Genomic DNA, 25,650 nt, shown 5'->3' on the forward strand with positions numbered 1-25,650 from the left:
AATTTTTAAATAACAAAAGCAATGTGTAGATAAAAGTTTTAAAAGCAGTTATAATATTGAAATGACAGGAAAAATGACAAATGCTGACTATTAAAACCAACTAGGAAATGGGAGTCTTTGGTCTAAAAATATAAAGGCAATAAGTCCCAGATGGATCCTGTGACAAATTTTTATTCTTACTAGAAAAGTAGCCAAATCCAGTAATCCACATATTAAAAGTTGATAGTTAATGGAGATTCTGAATCTAGTTGGAAGCTGTTATGTTGTTTGAGGCCTGTGTCGTGGTGACTTCAAGGGCAGGTTGGGGAAGTAAAGCAATGACATAAAAAGCATGGGGCATAAATACATCTTGTAAAATTAGGCCTCAGAACAAAGGACAGTGGCGTGTAATGTGGCTTAAATCAGACAGAGTAGGCATTCTTGAGTGTACCTGGCTAGGGGTAAGTATTTAATTTCAGGGAGAAGCCACATGCAAACGGAGATTCTCTCCAGGAATTTGGAGATAGAAATGTTCTATCTTTGTTCAGAAAGGGAAAGAAATTATCATTAGAGGATAAGTTTGGGCACACCCAGTGTGGAACTGGTAATATAAAAGCTAAAGGTGGACGGTAGTGATAGTGTCAAGAAAGCAAGTGTGAGGAGAGTGAGAGGTCATGAAGACATGACAGAAACCATCAGAGGAGACAAAAGTGTCAAGGAGATGGGGAGAACTAAGGAGAGCATCCATGTTGAATGGACACCACCACCATATAGGCAATGTCCGGGCCCAGGGGGACATGCCTCTTACTCTTCCCAGCGTGGTGTGTTATATGGCCTCAGACCCAACTGAAAGTCAATGGAATACCTTTACCCAACAAATATTTATTAAGCACCAACCAAATTTCCATGTCGGTGCTAGAGACAGGGAAAGCAATGACGAGATACACATAGACGTGGCTTCTGCTTTTATGTCCCTCATGGGTTTCTAGGAAACCAATAGCAAGATCAAAAAACAGACCAGGCCAGAGTATGGGGCTAGAGGGACTCAGGAATGAGGACAGGAAATTGGGCATCAGTCTAGATCAGTATCCTCAGCGTCTTTGCTTTCTAGGTGAGTAGGGAGATGGGAAATCGATGTGTAAGGAGTACTACCCCAAATTGTTGTTGTTAGAGCCATAAATACTGTAATCACAGTGAATAAACTCCATTTCCTTAGAACTAGAATTTTGCCTAAGAATTTTCTACACACCTACATGGTTCATCCCTTCCAGTTTTTTGTTTTGTGTGAAAGGACATGTCTTCCTTAAAATCAGTCATTAAAGGAATGTAGTCAGTGAAGCTTAGTTAGGTACCCTTGATAATCTAAAGTAAATTTACACAAATTTATCCTAACCTTTTAAATTTACATTTCTGTCTGTATTAATTCTTTTGGGCTGTTATGTTCCATCTGATTCCTTTTCTTTCTTTTTTTTTCCAAAGGAAGTACTTAAGTACTTCCTTACGTTTGTACTATTTACCTTTTCATGTTTCAAGATGAACTTTTAGAAGGTCTATTATTCTGGGATGTGTTAAGTAAGCCCATGTTCACTCTTTAGGATTTTGTAAAATCTGATCATTTATGGGAAAGTGAAGGTCAGGTTTTATGGTCCAACCAACTTTGATGGTAAAGTTCTCGGTGTGTACAAGGAAACAGATGGCCAGAACCAGAAATCAAGGGCCATCCAAATTCGTGGTTTTGATCTGAAGATAAAGGACATAGAAGACCCTGGGCAAATCCCTCTTCCTTTATCTTTAGACCTGGCTTCCTCATCTGTAGCAGGAGTCGGTTTTTCTCTGGGGGACTGGTGGTCATTTTTACATTCCTTTTGCTTTGGTATTGTCTAACTTTTTCAAATAATGATCATATATTACTTTATTTAAAACAATAAGGCATTTTCCATTTAGGAAAATGTGACCCTATGGCCTGACCTTACACATTATTCCCTGGGGCCAGACTGGAGAAGACCTACTAACTTTCCTTTGGATTTAGGGAACTAAAAGAAAGAACTCAACCCAGATCAGGAGTGCTGGTGGTGCGAATTAGTAAAAATAGAGAGTGGCCTGAAGGCTCAGAGCTGCAGATTCACTCATTCACACTTTCCACAAATTTTTTGGGGCATCTACTCTGTTCTAAACCCTATTTTGGGGCTTAGACCCAACAGAATGACAGAGTTGGGAAAAGTATGCTTCATGCTTTTCAACTTGTACAAAACCAAGTGATGATCAAAAAACTACATATTTATATCCTCAAGTATAATTTATACCCTGATAGTCATTGATACTTATTAAAGATGGCCTGTGCCCTTTGTATGCTATACCCCTACAGACAGCGCGGGGAAAGGGACACCACAGAGAAGAAAAAGTCTATTGACTTCCACGGCCTGCCCACAAAGGCTGTCCAAATAAAAATACCCTGTTATTTCAAGTAGTAGTTATTGAGCCTGACTAGCAGGTGCAGTTCAACTTTGCAATGATAAATAATTGAAAACTTGTACTTTCACCAGATGTTATAACCACAAATTAAAACAAGCCAGATTCTTACACATTTCATTCCTGAGAATAAATGTAAAAGATTATTTAAAAAGCTAACAATACACTGTGTGCAGTGCTGGCTTTCAAGGGTTTGGGACTGGAATGTTCTCACTGCATCACGGCTGCTCTGAGACTGTCCTACACCCACCTCATTCTTCTGGTTCTCATCTGGTCCGTTTCAAATCATGTGGCTTCCACAACCTAGACTGTGAGCCTGGTCGATCAAACACAGCCTTGCCTTCCTTGTCTTGCCCCTAGCCTGCGCATCTTTTTGGTATTCCCCTTGTCCTTGTCCTACTATTGGCTATCAGTCTTGAGTCCTTAAGATGAGGTCTTTAGATTTGGTAAAAGGAGGTACTTCATTTGGTCATCAAAAAAAAAATGTATTGACTAAAGTACAACATACTACCCTGAATCACAGGGATGAGTGGTCACCAGTCCAAGCAGTGTCCCAATAGTCACAAATCTCATATTCTAGGTGGATTAGTAACTTCAGAGCAATCTTGAGCAAAAAGGGGAGAAAACATTTCAGTAGACAAAAGAGATTGAGCAAGTAATCAATGAAAATTCTAAATGCATTGTTTCTAAGTAAAAGATACTATTTGTACACACCTCAAATTAAGCTGTATTTTTAAATTAGTTACCTATTTGAAAAAAATAATTATTTTGCTCTTTATTATTCTTCACCTATATCAAGAGATAAAAAAATTAATGGGTATATTCTGCTTCCCTTTCTGTATCTATCTTTTATTTCAATCCCTCTCTGCCTTTGTCTCTATTATTTCTCAGGGCATCTTAATGTAATTTTCCCCTGGTCTGTTTGCATCTTCATTAACACTTGATTCATGTGTTTCCATTTCTTCTCCCATCTGTGCACCTAATCCATCTTACCCTGGATTATTTATGCAGGTGCTTTTGTATCATCAGGGAATATGTACATTTCAAGGGGGAAAATGTAGGGGAAGAGGAAATATTTTCAAAGGGGTCAAATTCAGCTCTTTTCCTACTCAAGTAGAAAGTAGAAGTAGAAAAAAATGCTAGGCCTTTCATATGTATCTGGCAGTAAGACAGACTGATCACAGCAACAGCAGTAAGTATGTCTGAATAGAACATATACGTTCTATATAAATGAAGACACATAAGAAGGCATCAACAGTGGGAGACAGTGGGGCTTAGCAGTTAAGGGGTGGGCTGTGCTGTCAAATCCCAGGTATGCCACCTAATTAGCTACATGAGCTTAAAAATTATTCGATATTTCTAACCTTGTTCTCTCAATAGGGGAAATAATATTCACCTTATAGAGTTTTTGTGGGGAAACAAAGAGGTAATACATGAAAGTATTAACACAGTACTAATCATCTAGCGTTTACTACCGTAACCACTTCTTGGAATGATCATTTTTGTCTATTGAGTGTTATTCAATAAACATCACTATTAATTATTACTATAGTTATCTAATTTGATTCTTTATAACACACAAAGAATTGAGGACACTATTTTACATTAACCATAAAACAAAACAAAATAAAAAATATGAAGTTTTTCTTTCCATACTCCTCAGAGGCTCTAGGAGCCTTACGTAAGACAAAGAGCAGGAATTTGCTAGTGATGAATTTTGAGTGGGGGTGATGGGTATCAAGGCCTGAGGAGGGCTGCCAGACCTTGATGTCTCAGCCAGAAGAGTCGACACCAATTCAGGTTGAATTCCTCTTTTACACGTGGCCAAAAGGATTTTGAGCTTGGGTTTGTCTGCTGAGAAACCTACAGTGATGTTTTCTCCATGAGGAGATATCTTCACTCAGTCACACTTTTCCCAGGGCTGTGCTTGTTTGCACAACAAACAGCTCTCCTGCTTTTCAAGACGTGAACTCATTACATTCTCAGTTCATGCTTTCCACATCCAACACTGAGTTTCTCTTTCTGATCAGAAGAAAGGCCCCTGTTGTAGAGTGGTGTTATCGGATTCAGAGGCTCATAGACATAAATAAAGGGAATGAAAACACTATTGCTGTTGTCATTATTCATACATTTTTATGAGCCTCTGAAATATACTGATGATTAGACATTTGAAAGTAAATATTTTTACTATAGTAGAAAAACAAACAATTTTTTTAAATCCACTGAGTCTAAGTAGTTCCCTCCCAGGCCTCTGTCACTAAAAGGTTTTTACAGGATTTAATAGTGTAGCCAATCTATGGTTATATGACACACATACACAAAATGCTTTTATTTACAAGCTTAGTGTTGTGACCTTGAAATTTTAAATCAAAATCTTTCAAATGCAATTTTTTGTTATTCTGTGATCAGAAAATTATTTCTCATTAGGAAGTTAAATAAAATATTCCTTTGAAACTGTCTAAAATATTAGAGCTAAATACGCTCAAAACTATCCTTCAGTTCTCTCAGAAAATCGATCACTCCAAGGGGCTAGGAAGTGTATCTACATTTTTGCTTTGAGTTAAAAGGTTTTTTCAAGTAATTTGTTTGAAAGAGATTTTAAACTATTTCTGTAAAGTTTTTATATTTATTTGATAATATTTAGGGTCAGCCCAACTTGAATGTAGGGACATGGACAAATTTAGATAGATAATTTTCACCTAAGAGACCTTTCCTTATTTATTTGTGTCCAGCCACTTGAAGAATCAAAATATACATACATATTCATATCCTCCCTCTCTTATTCTCTCTCACCCTAAATAGACATCATTTATTCTCTGTCAGTTTATAAATGGTCAGATTATAAACGGTGAAGATGGCATACTTGGACCAGTTTCCACTAACCTGATAATTCCTCTGCCGCTAAAAGTATCCCACTTTAAGGTGACCAGTGGAGCATCAGGAGTCTAGGATCTACCCAACATGACGGTCATTCAACAGAACTTGAATATCTAGATTCTTCTAAAAAATGTTTTAATATATATTTTTTTAAGATTTATTTATTTATTTGAGAGAGCGAGAATGGGGGGGGAGAGAGAGAGAGAGAGAGAGAGAGAGTGTACACGAGAGGGGGTTGGGTCAGAGGGAGAAGCAGGCTCCTTGCCGAGCAGGGAGCCCTATGCGGGACTCGATCCCGGGACTCTGGGATCATGACCCGAGCCGAAGGCAGTTGCCCAACCAACTGAGCCACCCAGGTGCCCCATGTTTTAATATATTTTTATTCAGTTATAATTAACATACAGTGTTCTCAGTTTCAGGTGTACAAGGAAAATTTAGATTCTTTTTTTTTTAAAGATTTTATTTATTTATTCATGAGAGACAGAGAGACAGGCAGAGGCAGAGGGAGAAGCAGGCTCCCCGCCAAGCAGGGAGCCCAATGCGGGACTCAATCCCAGGACCCTGGGATCATGACCTGAGCCGAAGGCAAACGCTTAACCGACTGAGCCACCCAGGCATCCCAAAAATCTAGATTCTTTTTTTTTTTTTAAAGATTTTATTTATTTGAGAGAGAGAATGAGATAGAGAGAGCATGGGGTGGGTAGGGTCAGAGGGAGAAGCAGACTCCCTACTGAGCAGGGAGCCCAATGCGGGACTCGATGCGGGACTCGATCCCGGAACTCCAGGATCATGACCTGAGCCGAAGGCAGCCGCTTAACCAACTGAGCCACCCAGGTGCCCCCCAAAAATCTAGATTCTTGAGGACCTCACATGCTGACTCATAACTTCATTCTTAGGAAAAAATTGTGATATATAGATATATATAGGAGTCAGTACACTTAACAGTTTAAAATAGTGAATTTTTCTTTACAGGCTGTGTGTGTGACAATTTATCAGTCTTCAGTCACCTGAGGAAAGGCAGGATGTTAGTTAATCATATGGGTGACAAAGTCTGACAGACCTGGGTTCAAATCCTGACTTTGACAACCACTAGTTAGTTGGGTGGCCTTGTGACAAATTACTTAAACATATTTTGCTTCTAAATTTCTTTATGTATAAAAATGGGGATAATTATTCTGCCTCATAGTCATTGTGAAGATTAAACTAGTTAACCTGTGTAGAGAAATTAGTGCAAAGCCTGGCATATAGTATATGCTCAACAAATGTTAGATGTTATTATTAAAACCATATTAATGTTTTAGTAGGCCTTTGGCACAAAATAATATTTTACTGAATTTGAATTTTTATTCATGTCAGTTCATTCATTATGATTTGCCACATCTTTACTGCAAATCTTCTTTCCTGCACTGATCTCAGTACTTGCTGAGATGTTTCTGTTGAGACTGGGAAAGAGTTTACTCTTTTGGGGGAGCCTGGGTGGCTCTGTTGTTAGGTGTCTGCCTTTGGCTCAGGTCATGGTTCCGGGGTCCTGGGGTGGAGCCCCGTGTTGGACTCCCTGCTTGGCGAGCCCGCTTCTCCCTCTCCCTCCGCCTGCCGCTCCTCCTGTGTGCTCTCTCTCTCTGTCAAATAAATAAATAAAAACTTAAAAAAAAAAGAATTTAATCTTTTGTTCACATCTAAGTCTACTGCACAAATATAATTGCTATATGAGATTTAAAAATCACATACTGTAGCCATGTGGTTAATTATCTAATACATTAATGATATGTTTTTTATTTAAAACCTTAAGTGTGTAAAACATAACTCAGAATTTTACCTGAAGAGTTCAGTTCAGCAAAAATAGTTCTGAAATGGGAAAGGGTATCAGCCAAATTTCTCATCTAGGGTTATAAAGAAGGAACCATAATTTGTTTAGCATCAACCAAGTGCCAGGTTAGGTGGTGCACTCTCTCTCTATATGTATAATATATATATTATATATATAATATATATTATAATTTAATTGTCAAAACAGCCCTATGTCCTTATTTCGTCTGTTCAGGCTGAATACGATAGATTGGGTGGCTTATAAACAACAGAAACATATCTGGAGGCTAGGAAGTCCAAGATCAACGTGCCAGCAGAATCAGTATCTGTGAGGTTTTGCTTTCTGGTTCCTAGACAGCTGCCTTCTTGCTGTGTCCTCATATGGTGGGAGGCGCAGGGCTGTTCTCTGGGGTTGCTTTTATAAAGGGCACTTATCCCATTCATGAGGATGCCATCCTAATGATCTAATCACCTCCTCAAATCCCCAGCTCTAAGTACCATCACACTGGGCGTTGAGTGTCAACATATGAATGCAGGGGAGGGCAACAAACATTATTATTCTATAGCAGACCTGGATATTATTGTCCGTATTTTACACTTGAGGAATCTGTAGGGCTGAAAAGTTAAGTAATGTATCCACCTTCATATAGCTAGGGTGTGCAATCCGGTTCTGCCTGCCCCAAATCTCAAAACCTTTCTACTGTAACAGATTGATCAATGGAATTTTTCATTTTTCAACTGGTTGTCTTGGCTGAAGGTCCATCATCTCTACAATGCCAAATAACTCCCTAAGATGGGGAAAAATCATTCAAAGCAACAAACTATAAATGAGGCTTTTGGGCCTAATTGAACTGTTCTTTATGCTTATTCAGGTAAATTGCTTACATGTGTAGACATAGTCACTGTTTTGTTTGCCCTCTAAAACTCTTCTGTGTTATTCCCATTTCACAGAAAAATAGAAACAGAGGAGATCAAATTTCCCCCCTCAAGCCAAAGATGGCTGTTGGCATTGCTGCTCTTGGCTTTTCTTTGGATTTTTCCCAATAAGACTGTAGTCACCATTAGGACAGGGATTTAGTCCCATCATCACTCATAAAAGCTTACAGCTGTCACTGACCTTAGAGATAATCTTCTGCAATGGAATGTTGCTTTTTCAATTTTGGACCACACACTATTTGAGTCTCTGATGAAAGCTGTAGACCCTCCTCCAAGAAAAATGCACATATGCACCCACAAAACTTGGCACTTATTTTCAGTGGCGTCATGGACCTCCATCCACAGACCTCCTGGGGGCCCATGAAACTCTGGACCAAGAATCCCTGATCTAATGAATTTTAAAAGCTTCATTTTACATATGAAGAAATTTAAGTCTAGGGATTGCTGACCTTCTCAAGATCACCCAGCTAAGGTAGAGCCTTCTTGCACTGTGCATTTATTCATCTCGCTGAATAAATGGAGCTGTCTGTAACAAATGCTCTGGCTATTGATTAGGACAGTTGAGCATACTTCTGGGAGAATACACATGCTAGAAAGTACTGCATGTAGAGTGGGTTTTTTTAATTTGAAAACAATTTATGGATAATACTTCTAAATAAAATAAGATTACATCAGATTACTTCATGGGGGAATAAAATAAAAAGCAAAGAAATATAAGTGGATAGGCAGAATGAAAACAATTCATTGTTAGGAACTGGGAATCCAACTTTGCCAAGTCAAGAAGGAAAAAAACCCCTGCTGATTTTGCAAATAGAACCCTATCTGCCATCAATTTTGGAATTCTTCTATTTGGCATATATGATCTTGGCAAGATTTCTTCAAACAAAGCTTAATTATGATACTAAGTTATTATGTAGGATTTCTTCATCCTTACCAGTTTCATTTAGCTATTCAAACTTCTCAAAGGATTTTTCTCACTAAATATGTAAAAGATAAGAGCTGATTTGATTCCTTAAAGACGATTTTGTGTTTCATTTTTATTACTACCATTTTTTGGGGAGGATGGGGCAGATTAGAGGGGGACACAGACCTGATGCCTTCCAGAAAACAGGATCGCTCAGATCTGGGTTTGAATCCTAGCAGGTTTACCAAGGATAACCCTTAGCCTCTCTAATCCCATTTTCTTATAGGGAAAATGGCCATCATAACAGCTCATAAGATTTCACGTAGGTCTTAAAGCACTAGATGGATAGATGATAGATAGACAGATAGATAGATGGATAGATAGATAGATAGATAGATAGATAGATAGATAGAAGGTAGGTAGGTAGAAAGAAACAGAAACAAATAATATAAATGAATATTTGACTAGTGCTCAGTAAATGTTACCTGTGTTTGCTGTTTTTCAGCTGGCTAGAGGACATGGTAAGGAAGAAGCTATCAGGAAAGCCCTCTCCAGGCCATGTCCCCAAGAATCACTGAATATGTGCTTAGTTGCCATATTAGACAGTGTGGTGTAATCTCCAATCTGTTTCAAATCTGTTTTAGCAGCCTACCTTGAAAGTGATGGGAGAATTACGGATATGAAGTCTCCATGCTGAAAAGAAAATCTACCTCCTTATTTCGAACAGTCTTTTTTCATTTTCCTTACTGGTTTTAAATCAAGATAAAAATATAGGATAGTTTCGTAGCTAATATAGCAAGGTCTTTATCTTAAAATTTTATATAATTAATCATATATTTTAAATAGTTTTCTTTTGCCTTGTGGAATTATCATTTCTTTTTTCATATTATATAATTATGGTTTCAGTAACCAAAACCTTCTCAACCATATATATAAATACTAATAATATAAAGAAAGTATGTACCCATTTTTCACAAAATAATTTTCATTTTCTAAATTTGTGATTTTATTCATTTTAATTATGAAAAAGCTAATACATGCAAATTAATATTATATAATTTATACAGAAGTTGTAAATCATTGTAATGCATATGTTATAAACTTATCACTGAGCTTAAGATGTAGAACATTTCCAATTCCACTGATACTTTCAACTGACCCCTCCCTAATCCCATCCCCTTGCTTCTCCATCCACAAAAGTAATTAGTATCTTGAATAATATTTTTTTTTAGTATAGGCTCCATGCTAGGCATGGAGCCCAACACAGGGCTTCAACTCACAACCCTGAGATCAAGATCTGAGCTCAGATCAAGAGTTGGGTGCTTAACCAACTGAGCCACCCAGGCACCCCATAATTCATTTATTTTTAAATAAAATTCTCAATAAGAAAATATGAATTAGGTGATAATTTTTCCAGGACCCTGTGATCCAGACCCTTCTAAAGATTCTCTCCAGACTCAGTTGAAGGACTCAGTTGAAGGTGTCATTGAGAGGCCACTGTTCCCTGAGAGTGCAAGAAGTTTGCCTTTCTGAACACACAGGATTAAAAGGGTCCTTCTGAAGCCATATAAGGCTGGGAACCTTGGAGAAGTTTTACAAACCAAGAATTCTCTACAAAGAATTTTCATCAAAATCAAATGAAAATGTAATGAAGCCTATCAAATATGTATGTTGAATCTATCTATTCTGCCCATTGGTTTTCTCACTGACCAGACAGATGTAAGAGATCTGCATTTGTAACCTTCATTTGGCCAGGAATGATTCCAGACTATTCCAAGCTCTTAGTCAAGGGAAATCTATCTCAATTGCTTTGAAGTCTTCTAGGGAAGTTCTTGACCCTTATGATCCCAAAGGTTCCTTAGCAGTATTACAAGACGTACCACTCGAGATGAGACATGAGCATGTTGGAATGATGTATAGGTAGATTTTCATTCATCTGTGAATGAGGTTAAAGAGGAATAATGTGCATACTTTGTGAATATAATCAGTTCTTTTCACTAGTGTGCTATCTAGTAAGCAATGTTCATCAGCAGTTTCCTAAGAATGTAATTTTAAAGAACTTTGGAAACATTCATTTATTTTTAAGTTTAATTGGCTAATTATAAATCATTTTCATGTATGCACTTGTTAAACAAGTTTGTAATGTTTTCTTAGCCTAGTGGCCGTTACCAGGTATACTCGATACTTGAACATATTTTCAAAACTGAATTTCTTTTAAAATATTCCAGAGCTTATACTGGCTTTTCTTCCATTTAGTCTAAATTAGTGAGATATGACCTTGCATTTGAGATTAGTACCAATTGACTAAGTTAAAATGTGACAGTTTATTTTCCATTTTAATAAGTCCCTACATCACATACAGTTCCTTTGTTGGAATAAAAATCTTGGTAAAGTACACATCAGCCACTATAAATAGCAACCATGAGTCTGTACATTCAGGAGAGTCTCCAGAGAGTGTATTTTAAACTGCACATTGTTTAGAATAGGAAATTCTTCCAATGTTCATATTTTCCATTGTGGGTGACATGGACTATCTGGTATCACATCTTCACAAGCTTCCATTTTCCTGTACCATTTAGGAATCCAGCTGATAATTTTCCAGAAGATTGCTCAATATGTGCCACTATTTGCCTAAGGCTAACCTGCATCTTACTGTCCAGTGGGAACTTCGCATAATTAGGGGCTGTCCAAATGAAAGCGAGGTAACTCCCAGAGCCAGCACCAGCAACTAGATAATGAAAGGGTCATTTCTTTCTGGAGTTTGTGGCTCTAGTGTGCCTACTTAGAAGAACAGCAGTCAACCAATTTTTGATTCCCACAGAAAACCTTGCACTGTTGGCAGGTCTTTCTGGGGAACTCAAGAGACTAATGTGGAAAATAACTGGGCAGGAAGTGAACAAACAGATGAACAGGATGAGATGATGGGTTATCGTGCTGGTTCAAAGACAAGAAGCCTCAGCAGGTGTAATGACACTGGCATCTTCCCCGAGGCCCTGCTGGCAACTCTACTAGATGTATACCTTTGCCCACTCCTTCCTTGAACAGTCCTTCTGTTTTTCTCATCAACTGTTGTATAAATCTTGATTTTTTTTAGTGCGGCCCATTTGGGGGATCTAATACCCCTCACCCTTTCTCCTCTCTTGATGAAGATGAGAAGCTACTGTTGAGGGGCTTTGGACAAACACTGTGGTCTAGAAAGAGTTGATACCTGATGCCCTTCCTTCCTGCTGCTCCCCTTTGAAGAGCTTGTAAAGAGTTACTATCCAACCATGAAAGCCAAATATCCCAAATATGTGTCTGCTTTCTGAGCCAGCATCCTCAGAGTAAATCCTGGCTACCCAAGAGTGTCATGGCTACAGAAGCTCTGTGGTTGACAAACCGAACAGAATGAAGTTTTATAAAACTGAGGGCTGAGGCAGGATGGACATTCCTAATGCTTTCATTTCTAAGTGTCTCACATCACAGGAACATGACTATAAATTCTCTCTCATTGTGGCATTTGTCAGAGCTGTGGTAGTGCTAAACTGGGGAGGCATACCCTGCAGAAAGGAGTTGGTTTTCCATGAGAACGCCTCCGAGGTGCAGAATTACTGTTAGGAGACATATTCTGGGATCCCATTGGGTTATATGGTCAGAAATTAAGATTCTCTCTCCTATATTCTCTGAAAAGAATTTGAAAATCCAAATCACTAGACCCAGACTTGCAAAGGTAACATGTCGAAGAGCACGCAGTCAGTGGCCAGGTCAAATCTGGAAACTATGTCGTTTATTCCAACTCTGGTCCTTGTTCCTCTGCATTTTGCTGTGCCCAATCCATACAACTGCCTCTGACTCCACAAAAATACCTTTTAGATCAAGGATAAAAGAAGACACTGGATAAAACTTTAGCAGACCTGGACTGCCTCGCCTGTCAAACAGAACTAACACTCCTCGGGGTGGCTGAGAAAATCAAATGAGATATGAACAAATGCCATAAAAAATATATAGGGTGGTTCACGTGACATATTTATTATGTAGAGGGGCCTGTATGATTCATTAAATTGGATTCACTTCTATTTCACTCTCTGTTGAGTTGCAAGTTTCATTCTGATCGTATACTGTGTTCCAAAGGAATTTTCATACTTTGTGCTTGGCTATCTTCTGTGATATGACTGGCCCCCAAGCATGCTAGGCTTCCAAAAATCAGACACAGAGAAAATGCTCTGAAATGTTACCTGTCACTCCCCCTAGAGCCCAACACCCTTGGAGAGGGCTTGGGACCTCAACTGCAGATTAGAAAAAGCAAAGCCATTTTATCTGCCCTTTCCCTTAGTTGTAAATTAAGGAGAAAATTCAAAAGATTTTTTTTAAAGATTTTATTTATTTATTTGCGAGAGAGAGAGAATGAGAGATAGAGAGCACGAGAGGGAAGAGGGTCAGAGAGAGAAGCAGACTCCCTGCTGAGCAAGGAGCCCGATGTGGGACTCGATCCCGGGACTCCAGGATCATGACCTGAGCCGAAGGCAGTCGCTTAACCAACTGAGCCACCCAGGCGCCCAAAAATTCAAAAGATTTAAAATGATGGCTTTATCCCAATCAAAATTAAACCCTGCTATCTGTCGGTCATTTACTTGTCTGGTTTTACATCTAAGTTAGCAAAGGTCCTCAGGCTCAGCAGGATCCTGTGATCTTCCACACCACTGTCTTTTCCCTCCTGAACCTCTTGTAACTGGTGAACTCTTACTCAGCTGGAAGGCCCAGCTCGACAGTCATCCTCTGGAAAACATCTTCCCAGAGGTCCCTTGTCAAAGTGACTGATTTCCCACCTTGAATCTCCCATGGCTCTTTAAATGTATATTAATTATTGTCTTATTATCAACATTAATTAGTTTTATTATTACCATTTTTATTATGACTGTTTTATATGCTTATTTGTTCATATGTCTGTTTCCCCCAGCAAATTAAGAGCAACTCTAGATTAAAAACTACATCTTACTTTTATTTCCCCAAAAACCAGCCGCAATATGAATAAATGAAGGAGCAAACAGCTACTTCAATTCATATCTGTGTGCCAAGGCAGAATCTTGCTCACTTTGCCAAGATATTTATAGAGGGGCAGAAATGTTACTGACCTTTGTGATGTTCCCCAAATACACCATCCATGTCTTTCTTGGGGTTCCATCATTCCCTTGCTGAGCCACTGGACTCCCTGTCTTTTCTCTAGAGATATGAAGAAACTCATCTCATGTATTTCTCTGATTATTAAGTATAACTGGACTACTACCTCCTATAATTTTAACCATTATGCTTATTTAGTTGCATCATGGAGGCAAATGATATTAATGTGGTAAGAATCAATTCCTTTTAGTTGGCCAATTTGCTCCAGTACTCAAACCCTTTAGTATTACTTGCAATTAACATTTGCATTGTAAGACCAGATAACTATCAAATTATAGGCTTCATACCAAACCCTAAGGAGTCCAACAGTGAACAAACTGTATAATCAAAAATTTCTCTAATGGAAGACCAAGTCTGTTGTCTGGAAGACTAACCTTCTTCATTTAATCCCAGGAGGATAGGCAGAAGTAGATGAGGGGTAGGGCCAACCTCAGGCTAGCATTTATCAATACTCTTTCTGAAATAAAGAGTGTTTAACATGCAAGTTGAATCTCAAAGTTTAGACTCTAAATAGCAGATTGTTTTCTAGTATTGGGATGTAGTGATGAACCAAAAAACAAAAGAATAAAGAAATACATTAAAATTCATTTAACCAAGTTATGGGGGGTTAATTTTTATTTTCAGTGAAGTGGAGCACTTTTTGTTCTTATAATACATACACCTCAAAAAGTATGATTTAGAAGAAAGAGGAGGAGAAGTTATAAATAACTATTAGTCAAAACTCTAAGATTCTGATTAATTCAGTTCACATCGACTGTGATACAACACATTCTACATGAAGTATTGAGTTTCTTCATTATAAAAGTATGCCCTTTGGTTAATTTGTCAACATAAAATTTATAATTAGAATACACTTAGTGAATTGAAACACCCAGGAATACCAGAAGTACTATAGCATATAATACCAGAAGTGTACTATAGCATAACCTCAAAACTGTATCTTTGAATTTTTAATTTTTAATTCTTAGATCCACTGAAGAAGAGTCAGAAGGAAAGATAATTTGAAGTTATCCTAGAAAGACACTGAATTCTGAAATACCTAGGAGAATCTCAAATTACATCAGCACTCTCCACTCTGCAACATACTTTAGAAAGCTGGATGTATATTTCAGATCATTGGCTCTCAAATTTAAAATGTCTGTCTGCTATTATTTGTATAAGTATTATCTATTTTCTTTTCTTTGTTGTCTTCATGAGGTCTTAAAATTAAAAAGCTTTCCAGATGGATTTTGGCTTTTAAATGAGAAAAATGAATATGCTTTTTTATTAAATGTTTTGACTGAAAAACCTGCCTGGTTCCATTCTATAATTAATGAACAAGAAAAGAGCTCCATTTGCTTTTCCTGCCTTGACCCTAATGATAGTTTGATTTCATTGCTCAATAACTTCAAAGTAAAATAGCGTCTTAAAGCTGAAAAGATTTTCTCCTAGTCTATTTCTAATCTCCTCTCTCAGGCTGCCACCATAAAGGCATCCAAGAATTCTACAAAGACAATTTCTAATAAACTCAATAAATTCAACACATAAGTGTTGAATTACATTAGATCTCCCAGATGTAAGCAAGTGTAAGCTAACTGTAATCTATTGTCTTAAGTCACTTGGGGCTGCTATAACAGAACATCATAGACCGGATGGCTTAAACAACAAACATTTATTTCTTGCAGTTCTGAAGGCTGGGAGGTCCGAGATCAAGGTGTCGGCAGATCCATTATCTAGAGAGGGCCTACTTTCTAATTTGCAGTTGGCCGTTTTCTTGTTTATCCTCATTTGGTGGAGATAGAGATAGAAAAAGCAAGCTGTCTTGTGTCTCTCCTTATAAAGGCACTAATCCCATTTGTGAGGACTTTGCCTTCATGACCTAAATACCTCCCAGAGTCCCCACCTCCTTATACTATCATGCTGGGGGTTAGGATTTCTTTTTTTTTTTTTTTTTTTTAAGATTTTATTTATTTATTCATGAGAGACACAGAGAGAGAGAGAGCGAGAGAGAGGCAGAGGGAGAAGCAGGCTCCCAAGGAGCAGGGAGCCCGATGCGGGACTCGATCCCAGGACTCTGGGATCATGACCTGAGCCGAAGGCAGACGCTTAACCATCTGAGCCACCCAGGCGCCCGGGGTTAGGATTTCAACATATGAATTTTTCAAGGATATGAATATTCGATCCAAATCATCTGTGTGTTAGAGAGTCTGAACAAAGAATGGGCCAGTAGAAGAGGTTCGAATGAATGCCAAGTCCAAGACCAGGGTTGGCAGTGGCATCTGAGACTATCCAAATGAGATAGACTTTGAATCTCAGGGTTTGTTCATTCTTGTGACATGAGAAATATTCTCTCCACTGAGGGAGGTGTTTCCTTACGTCTCCCCTTGGCTTGGGTAAAATATTCCTCATGACGATTTTACCTCCCTTTGCTCTGATTTCACACTCATGAAGCAGTCTTTGGGGACTATGAGGCTTCCTGACATTATGACTTTGAGGAATGGTGGGAATATGAGAGAGCTCTCCAGGCACTGAAGAGGGTGGTCATTCATTCTCTTAATTAATTGACATTAATTAGCATTCTGATGTACACATCAGTGTCTTGTGAGTCTGGAAGCCAATCAGTCTCCCTGAGACCTATTAACTTTAAGAACTCCCAAAATCCAGTTGGTGGTACAGCAGAGCTTCTAGAACCTATAGTGTACTGAATACTCTGGGAGGAGCAACCAACAGGCCTTATTGTTGCAGTATCTCTACTCCATTGATGTCCCTCTTCAACCCGGAGAGCCAATGACAAGTGTGTGTGGAGCATCTGCTCCATGCCTAACACTGTTCTAGGCTTTATCAGGTGCAAACGAGGTGTTAGGAAAAATCCCTGCCAGCAAAAGGTTGTAATTTATTTGGTGAGAAAAGGTATGTACACATGAACAATGAATAAATAAGACTCTGTGTGTAGCCATCTATTTCTATCTATAGATAGGTATCATAATCATGTACTGATTGGTGTGATCTGTTAGTTACAAAATAGGACAGTACCTAACAAAGTGTCATTTTTGTAATATAAACAGTAAACACTACACCCTAAGTATCCAAAATAATGGACTATTTTTCTAGCAATAAGAACAAATACATGTTTTAATCCAGGCCTGACCTCCCTCCCCCCAAAAAAATCTGGATTTGATGCCAGCTATAAAAGCCATGTGTAAATTTAATATACAGATGCAGAAAGTGGACACCAGCCGATAAGTTTATAGTTGTGGAAATATTTAGATACTTTGAACAAGAGTGATACACACTGAGAAATCTGTGGCTCATGAACTAACATGCTTCCTTTGAAGATTTGACCTTTTCTCTTACACTAGAATTATATCCTTGAGTCCTCGTGATAGTTTCTTAATTTCCTTCCCGTTCAGTTGTATCTATGGATAATAAATTGTACATTCTTTTTCTTTTTTTTTTGGTTAGGGGTGGGTGGAGGGAGGGAGAGGGAGAGAGAGAATCTTAAGCAGGCTTCACACCCAGGAGTCTCACAACCCTGGGATCATGACCTGAGCCAAAATTAAGAGTTGGATGCTTAACCGACCGAGCCACCTGGGCACCCCACAAATTCTGCATTCTAAGGCACTTCAGTGTGGCCTAGATTCAGCTTCCTTTGGGTAGAAATCATATCCTTCCTGTACATACTTCTTTCCTAGAATTATATAAGGTATGTATAATTATTTTCACTGAGACCAGAACCAGGGTTTTACAGATGTGCACTAGCAAGCATTTAGTCAAACAGCCATTGTTGGAACCCCACTATTTGCAAGCACTGTTTTATTATTTTTAAAGATATATTTCAAGCTGGAGGGCAGAGGAGGGGTTGGAGGCATGGTCCTCTTTAGATAGAAACTTTTCTCTCCAGGGAAAGAGAGTAGTCTAGCTGGTCTAAAATCCCAGATTTTAAAAAGAGCTTAGAGAGTAGACCTAAATAATTGTTGCCAAAGAGTTTAAACAGAAATGGGGAGCCTCACAGCAAGTTAACTGGAGTGGCTGACTCGTACATGACAACATAACTATTTTTCAAATGCACGCAAACAAGAGTGGGCTCAAATATTCTCATCTTTCCTCCTGAGATGGCAAAGTACAAAGAAATAGTCACATGTGCGGAAACTTTATAGTGGTGGGGCTAGATACTGGTTCTTAAAGAATCACTAGAGTTCAGAGAAGCAAAGGGAATTTTAAAAGGCTAGGCAAAAGGAGAAGGAACATCTTTTTTGGGTAAAAGCAGAAAACTTCAGGAAATATCAGGCAAATGGTGGCAAATGCTAATCATCTTTTCACCAAACAAAAGTTCCCTTTATGATAAATGTTAGGGTGCAATGCACTGATTGAAGATGTGTATTAGACTGCCAGTGGGAATACAACTAGAGGTCAGGATATGCTCAAGGGAAAGAGCCAGCGGTGGAATGCTGGGACTCAAGAATTGGCCTTGGGAAGGAGAGAATGCCCACTGTTCACAAAGTGGTAGCATCATAGTGAGGGGACCGGCATACCACCATGAGAAATACAGAAGGATGTCTCACTCCTACACTCCCATCCTGATTCAGCCTAGAACCAAATACACACGATGGTGGCATTGATGGTGATCCCACGGGGGGGGGGGGAACCAAATGTGGAGGGGGGGAAATAGCCCAAAGAAGTAGCTCACAAGAAAGTGGATTGAACACAGATTCAGGAGAATAGCTACCTCCAGGTGGGAAGGGAGAGAATGCTATTCTAAAAGAGCACACAGGGGCACTAAGTTACTTTGAAATCTTTATTTCTCAGCCAGATGGTGAGCAGATAGATGTTCATTATGATTTTCCTTATTCCTTTTTGTTTGTCTAAAGGATTTCAGAATAGGGGCACCTGGGTGGTTCAGTTGGTTAAGTGTCTGCCTTCGGCTCAGGTCATGATCTTGGGGTCCTGGGATCGAGTCCCAAGTTGTCGGGCTCCAGGCTCAGTGGGGAGTCTGCTTCTCCCTCTGCCCCTCCACTCCTCCCCCTGCTTGTGTTTGCTCTCTCTCTCTCTCTCTCTCTCTCTCAAATAAATACATAAAATCCTTTAAAAAATAAAATAAAAATAAAAACAAAAGATTTCAGAATAAAATATAACTTTAAGAAGGCGCAGAAGGCTTATAGCTGTTACCCATGTATCTTCAATCAGAATCTACCTATGGGTATCAATAGAATCACGTTACTAGTAATATACTTCTTGATGCTACCTGTTCATGCAGGATGACCACCCCACCACCAATCTAAAAAAAAAAAAAAGTCCTCTCTGATTGTTTCTGGAAGTCTATCTCACATAAGCTCATACACCATGTGCGACCTCCCATGGCTCCTTGATGCTAGGCCCCTATCCCAGTGAGGCCCTGGTCCCTGCTCTGCCACCAAGTCATTTCAGAGGAGCCTCCACTGCCACTGCTCTGGGGCCCACCGTGAGACCCTGGGCCTATATCAAAGGCACTGTCTGGTGTCCTTGTGCTCCAAACTTTCAAGCTACCAAAGTGGCTCTGCATCCCCTTCATCCCTCCAGAATTCCAGAACCGTGCTGTGTTCTGGACAGATGTAGGGATGGTGACTCTGTCCTCTGCTCTACTACTCTTTGTCACTCAGGCACCAAAGCTTGGCCTAGACTCAGCAAACACGTTGTGGAAACAGCTTCAGCTTCTCTGCACTCCCCCTTTCCTCAGGGCACAGACATGTGGCAATGGGGTTGGGCTAAGGGACCAATTCCAAGGCATGTGATAGCCAACAACTACCCAGACCCCCATGCAAACCCCCCCCCCCCCCGCCAACCCATGTCACCACTCAGTCACACCCAGATGCATCTCAATTCCAGTGGTAGACACAACAAAGCTTGAGGCCAGGCCACCATTCCCATCACTTATCCTTCCATTTTGACTCAATTACAGAAAAAATAAATCCACTTGGTCAAAGTAATTATTTGCTCATTATGAAGCCACGTGCACTAATTGATTTATGCAGCACATATTCCAGAAGGCCTGCTCTCCGCCAGGCACTGTGCTAACTGGAGCAACAAGAGGGTCAGAAAGATGGCTGAGACACAGTACGCCTCCTCAAGGAGCTCACAGCCTACCAAATGGAGCAAGAAATACATCAGCACACTGTTAGTACAATCTAGAACCTTGAACCCCATGTTGCCTCAAATAGATAGACTTCCCAGGTATTGAAATTCAGGGAGGTACTCTTTGAAAGATCTTTTTCCTCCCTTTTTGAAATCAGGTGTTGTGTTCCTCAGTAACTGAGACCTTCGACAAGGAAAATACAATACAGAATATCCTGAAAGAGTTGAAAGATGGGCCTCTGAGAACACTATGAAGCTCTCTCTGTGAGGGTCAAGTAATGACAACAAAACTATTCTCACAGTAAATACTGGAAATAGACTGATGGAGCGACAGATCTGGAGAGGAAGGGGAAAAAAAGTCCTAGATTTAGCACAGAAGTGAATGAACCATCTCTGTTAAGAGATGCTATTGTCAATGTGAAAACGATGTTAAGATGTGTTAACAGGAACATGGCAGGCAGCACTGGGCCTTCATCCAGGCTCATTCAGCCTTGGTCAAGCCTTTATGATGTCCAATTTTGGTTTCCTGCTTGAAGAGTTGTTATAGTTCAGGCTGATATTAAAAGAATGGAAAAGAGGCACTGGCGTCTAGCCTAGAAAAGACGAGGCTACGGGATGATTTAATACCTGTGGCCCTGATAGAGAGATAAGTGGATTTCTATTTCAGCAACAGGAAGTGTAGTTCAGTAACAGAATAAATGGAGCATAAGAGCGATTAAACACCAGGGCCTTGATCACAGGATGTCATCTTTGAAGTATAGTTCTTCAGTCCTGCTGCTTGCAGAGTACTGTTCACTTTGTATCTTGCATTAGAATTGTTGCACGCATATCTGACCTCCCTTTGGGGCTGACCTTCTCATCTTTGGATCCCCTACCTACAGCAGGTCCCTCGGTGACCGGCTTGTAGTAAATATTCAAATGGTGTTAAGTGCGGAGGGGCAAGGGGGGAACCTGTTGGGACAAACTACATGGCCACCATTATAAGGGAGGTAAGAGAGTGTAGCGCCCAAGACCTGTTACAGGCCTACGAACAGATCATGCAAAGAATAGTTCAGAGAACTGTGTCAGCAAAGGCCACGAGGATACTAATGAAGGACAGGTCGTTGCACGGGAAGAGTATGGTGAGGGGTAAGCGGTGACTTTCCATAGCAGTCCTCCAGCCCCAGCCAGCCCACCGCAGATCCCTAAAGGAAGACACAACCAGAACTAGGAAGGCATTAACGAAGACACAGTGGGGCAGGAAAGGCAAGGAGAAGGCGCTACTGGAAGGTAGAAAGCAGAAGAAAGAGCAAAGGGGCATCTGTAATTTCTGCAATGGGACCTGGTTAAAGGGAGGAGGATTTCATGGGAAGATTTCTTAGGAGGACGCATCAAAATGCACTATCACCAGCCAATACAAAGCAGTATCATTCCAGTACACATGTTCAGTGCTGTGGGGGTAGTGAGATGCCATGAGCTGTGGAGGGCAGACTACAAGGGGCCCGTGGAAAGTGGGAAAGAGGGTCTGCTTGCAGATATGTAGTTAACCCCTTCCCTTCCATTCCTATCCACCCCTTGATGAGTAGCTGTCTAGGTTAGATGTTACATCTTGCAATGACGCAAATGCCTCATTCTAAGGATAGAGAGTCTATGAATTTCTTTATAAGAAAATATTTTTCAGGAGGCTTTTTTAAAAACTCCCTTTAAAATATTGAACTGTTGCCTCTCAAGTAAGCAGATGTCTTTGGGGTTTGAGTTTCTGTAGGAAGTAAGTGGCTGTTTGTATGCGTGTGTGTGTGTGTGTGTGTGTGTGTGTGTGTGTGTGTGTGTCTAAAGTGCATTAGGCCAGTACACAGGCACTTCCCACATGCCTCTCTTTTCCCTAGGGAATTGTTCCAAGGTAGAAGCTGTTCTCAAACAACCATTGCAGACTATAAAGTCTGGAACAGATCATGTGGTCCAGTCTCCTACCTCCATGAAGTTAAGTTATTTGTTTAAATCATATTTTATTATTAATAAAAGACCATCCTGTGGTGGGAGCTATTCCCTTCTATCGCACTGACCTCCTTCAAACCTTCTCAGCACAGGGTCTCTTTGATTAAAAAGTGAAATAAAGTATCCAGAAATGAAGGATGCCGTGAGTGATTTGAGACTGGCCCAGACTTCCATTTTCCCTACTAAAAGAGTCCTGAAATGTCCTACGTGTGATCCCCGCTATCTTGCTGAAGGATGGATGACTGCTTCAGTTGTTCATGGTGCCAGTTCTGGAAGCTGGACGCTGAGTACCCATCTGTGCTACAGGGTGAAAGCACGTATGTCTGCTGGTCTCTGCAGGAACACAGTGCTGTTCACAAATGAATCTTTGGTATGTTCTTCCTAATTTCTCTCTTCTCTCCTCTCCAGCCCTGGCTAGCCGGACCCCAGAGGGCTACCTGGAAGTTGTTGTCTATGCCAGCCCTGCTCTTAGCTCATGATTAACTTCTCTCCCCGCCTCTCAACTGCATCCAGTCTCCCTTTCGTGGGCCTTTGTGTTCTTCCTGTTCCCCACTGGTGTCTGACCCAGGTCCAAAACGCACTTCTCTCTTCACTGTTATCATGTCAGTACCCTACCCTAAGTAGCATGAGTTATGACACCTGCTACTTTTACTATCACAAACTGAAGACAGACAGCTACTTCCCAGATGCATTCCATTAATAACAAGGGGCCAACAAAGAGTGTGCATGATGTCCCTCTTCTTATCTTTACAGCCAGGAAAAGAGCGTGGTGGGTATAGCCTTTATACAGCTTGCCATTAGCATACCTTTAGTATATAATGTCAGCATATCAGGAAGATTTCTAAACTCTTGCTCTCCTCCATGGACGGTAAGTGGTGTGTGTGTGTGTGTGTGTGTGTGTGTGTCTGTGTGTCTGTGTGTCTGTGTGTTGTGAGAGAGAGAGAGGACTGGCCTGGAAGAATCACAGAATTTTTTCTAAGCTACTCCATTTTATGAGCTTGTTTCAAATATACCAAAACTATACTTGCCACCTCAAAACTGGAGTATATTGGGAGGAGGGGGAAATCAGGAGTTGAAACGAATTCCCAAGGGCAAGTGAGTCCCATAATCAAATATATTAGTTTCCTATCACTGCTGTCACAACCACAAACTTGGTGGCTTCAAACAGCGCAAACTGATTCTCTACTGCACTAGAGGTTCGAGGTCCAACACAGGCCTCACTGGGCTAAAATCAAGGCGTGGGCAGGGCTCCATCCCTCTGGAGGCTTTAGGGGCGAATCCATTTCCTTGCCTTTCCAGCTTCTGGAGGCTGGCCTCGACCTTGGACTCTCGGCCCCCTTCCTCCATCTTCATCGCCAGCAACGTGCACCTCCCTAACCATTCCTCTTTAGTCACATCTCTCCCTGACCACAGCCAGAGACGGTTCTCTGACTTTAAAGACCCATGTGATTAGATTGGGCACATCTGGAAAATCCAGGATAATCTCCATCTCAATGCCTGTAACTTAATTACATCGGCAGAGTCCCTTCTTGCCGTGTACTTTTCATAGATTCTGGAGATTAGGACATGGATGTCTTTGGGAGGAGCATTATTCTGCCTGCCACGGCAAAATACTGAATATTTTGAAGGGAAAAAAATTAAATGGGCAAACTTTGGTGGAAAGGGGAATAGCAAAATGCCTCAATACATGTTTCTATCTCAGCTCTGGAACAGTCAACTCAAGCCAAGTCAGTGAGTATTCTGTTAAGGCCTCTAGTATGAAGGCAGACATAGCTCTATTTTTATGAGTGGTTCACGCACTTTATATAGTCAACATATGTTGAGTGACGATATGTATAATCAAAGAGATATTTAAATGTGTATATATAATGATATATGGAGATAACTTTGAAATTCACTAACCTATATTTACTCTAGAAACCATGACTTTGATGACAGCATAGTATTTAAGCAGGAAAACAACCCAAATTTTCTAGGGACTTGAAATGACAAGAGCATCGAATCTAACTGAATTAAACTTCTTTAAGTTGAGCACAAGAGCCCCTCCTGCAGCTCTGCTCAAATTTGACCTGTTCAAATGCTCTGTGCTTCTGAGCCCTTGTTTGTGACAAGAAACATCTCCAAGATGTTTTTCATTCTGTGAAGGGGCTCTCAGTGTGTGTAGCTGATTGCTTCTCCCACTATTTACGCAAAGAATCATCTCAGCCCTCTGTTGTGGAGATCTGACTTGTTCTCCTTATCTGACAGAAAGCCTGTCCCATAAGTATCCACCTTCCCCAGCACCAATCTGACCATTGCCTGTTGGAGATGGAGAACCGCTCATCACTCCAGCCAGGACGGACAGAGAGTCCTTTCCAGATGGAATCAACACCACCCCCTCCTCAGGGGGCTGGGCTTTGGCTGCTTCCCAAACTGTTGCTGACCAGGCTCCCATGCCTGGCTTGGCTGATGAGATCACCACACCAGAGTGCCCTGGGTACAGACCGGGCCGGCTGTTGCAACATGTTCCTAGGCAGGCCGTTGCCCTCGTTTTACTGAGGAGCGTGAGCACCGAACACCCTGTATGATCCAGCAGTTCACTGACAGGGCCATCTCTCTTCTCCCTTTTGCCTTTGGTTTGCATTTTTATATCCTGCATCCATCTTTCCCTGCATAAAAGGGATAAGAGGGGTTTCTCAGATTTGATTTCTCAGTGGGAACTGTTTGCTTTGGAAAGCACCTACACTGATGCTAATTGAGAACAGAGCTCAGAATGAGGGCCTGAGAACTGCACCCCTGTGAACTTTTTGGTGGGCTGATTTCTGCTGATCTCTTCTGCATTGGATTGTGCAGGCAAGTGATACCATGATCAACTGTTTTCCAAAAGGCTGCGCACATGGATCAGTGTCCTTTCCTTTGACTAGTTCTCTACCTTGGAATAATTATTTGTAATTAATCATAAAAAGTCTTCATCATGAAAACTACTGAGAATCCTGGCCCCTACTACCCAGTAATAACAGTCTGGAAATCTCCCAAGTAATCTGTGCCCTTTACAGTCTAAACAGGATGGGCCTCTATTAGAGAGATTACAGTAAAAAATAACAATCAGCTCTCTGATGATCCTATGCGGAGGGAAAGGGTGGGGAGGAGTAGATTTGGCAGAGGACAAGCCCAGACTTTCGTCACAGGGACAGACCAAAGTGTTAACACAAAGGGAGAACACGGGAGCATCCTGCACCCTGCATTTAAGCCACAGAAAATATGGCACCTCCGGGCGGCCGGCCCACGCCCTGACCGCCGGGAGGGTCTCAGTACCTCCAGCAACCCGGCGCCCCTTCCAGCTGCGGACATGCTCGGGGGATCGGGATTGCAGGGAAGACGCAGCCTGGCCGCGCTCTCCCAGTGAGTGCTCATTTTGCCTCTTCGGTTTACATTTTTCTTTTTCTTTCTTTCTTTCTTTCTTTCTCTTTCTTTCTTTTTCT

General features: G+C 40.6%; 1 protein-coding gene across 7 annotated transcripts in view; it reads left to right on the top strand.

Moving 5' to 3' along the window:
* Positions 1-25,650, top strand: part of CALD1 (caldesmon 1) — a 181,419-nt gene that overhangs the window by 84,194 nt on the left and 71,575 nt on the right. The window contains exon 1 of one of the 7 annotated variants that reach the window (XR_012380347.1): positions 25,318-25,570. The exons of the other annotated variants lie outside the window; for them this stretch is intronic. The gene's annotated coding sequence lies outside the window, so the exon portion shown is untranslated. Of the gene's footprint in view, positions 1-25,317; positions 25,571-25,650 lie in introns of those variants that run through there. 7 annotated transcript variants of the gene reach the window in all.

This window comes from Callorhinus ursinus, unplaced genomic scaffold (assembly GCF_003265705.2).
Source record: "Callorhinus ursinus isolate GAN/ISIS: 27379988/994484 unplaced genomic scaffold, GSC_fseal_2.0 scaffold12, whole genome shotgun sequence".
NCBI lineage: Eukaryota > Metazoa > Chordata > Mammalia > Carnivora > Otariidae > Callorhinus > Callorhinus ursinus.